This window comes from Pundamilia nyererei, unplaced genomic scaffold (genome assembly GCF_000239375.1).
Source record: "Pundamilia nyererei isolate P.nyererei 1_Seehausen unplaced genomic scaffold, PunNye1.0 scaffold00136, whole genome shotgun sequence".
In the NCBI taxonomy this organism is placed as follows: domain Eukaryota; kingdom Metazoa; phylum Chordata; class Actinopteri; order Cichliformes; family Cichlidae; genus Pundamilia; species Pundamilia nyererei.
The window spans coordinates 888,780-889,794 of record NW_005187537.1 but is presented as its reverse complement, the minus strand read 5'-3'; the positions used below and the strand labels follow the sequence as shown (position 1 = coordinate 889,794).

Genomic DNA, 1,015 nt, shown 5'->3' with positions numbered 1-1,015 from the left:
TATCATCCAGCCCCGGGGACAGTTTGAAGTTCAGATGAGGTGAACAGAGAGCAGTAGACAGAGCAAAGCAGCTGCTGTCTTAATGTAGCTCCAAGCTAATCCCCAAAATATTTTATATTTTATACTAAAATTAATTAGTTTTTTTGTTTGAGGCTATACTATATATATTGGAAAAAATGTCAGCAATGACAAACCAGACTATCCGGTGTGTCCGATGTCTATGTTAAACTTGAATAAATCCCTTAAACTAAAAAGGCATTGCATTAACAGTAAGATTAGCAACAGGAAAAGTCATTATGTTTAACTGAATATTGTTACAACCATTTAAAGATATACATAGAAATTAAAGCAGGGGTTTTTGTTGAATTACAAATGCAACAAGTGCATAAAAACTTGAACCTGGTACAGAAATGCAACAAATGAAGCAACTTACATCCTATTCAAGCAACTAATCACTGAAGATTTAATGACAGAGTCATTCTCAAACAAATCAAATGCAGTTCAAAGCGATTCACAAGCACAAGAGACCCTACCCTAAGCTCAGACTTACAGGAAATTAATGGTACTTATATAGTGCTTTTCTACTCATGCACTTTGTACAACATAGCTCATTCAAACAAGCGAATGCGGTATGCATCTCTATAACTATACATTTGTACTCCACTGGACACAGCTTGATCTTCAGTATCTTGCCCAAGGATACTAAAGATGGGAGAGTGGAGCACCCAACCACCAACCTTGCGATTAGCTGATGACCTGCTCTACCTCCTGAGTTACAGCCATCCCTATTAGTGGCATATTTATCTTATTTTTCTTGAGGTGCCAAACCCAATCTGAACGCCTCAAAAACAGAGACAAAATGTATCTAAATCAGTGGTCTTGATCTGTTCTTCTTAACATACATGACCTGCTACTGCTGCTCATTCTGCTTTTAGCAACAACAATGCATGGTCACGTATCTTTGTTGACCCTAGAGGCTCTATTGATTCAGCTGGCTATATAGTCGTAATGGCTA

General features: G+C 37.6%; 1 protein-coding gene across 4 annotated transcripts in view; it reads left to right on the top strand.

The window, feature by feature from the left end:
• slit1a (slit homolog 1a (Drosophila)) overlaps positions 1-1,015 on the top strand; it is an 85,878-nt gene that overhangs the window by 58,802 nt on the left and 26,061 nt on the right. The window lies entirely within an intron of this gene.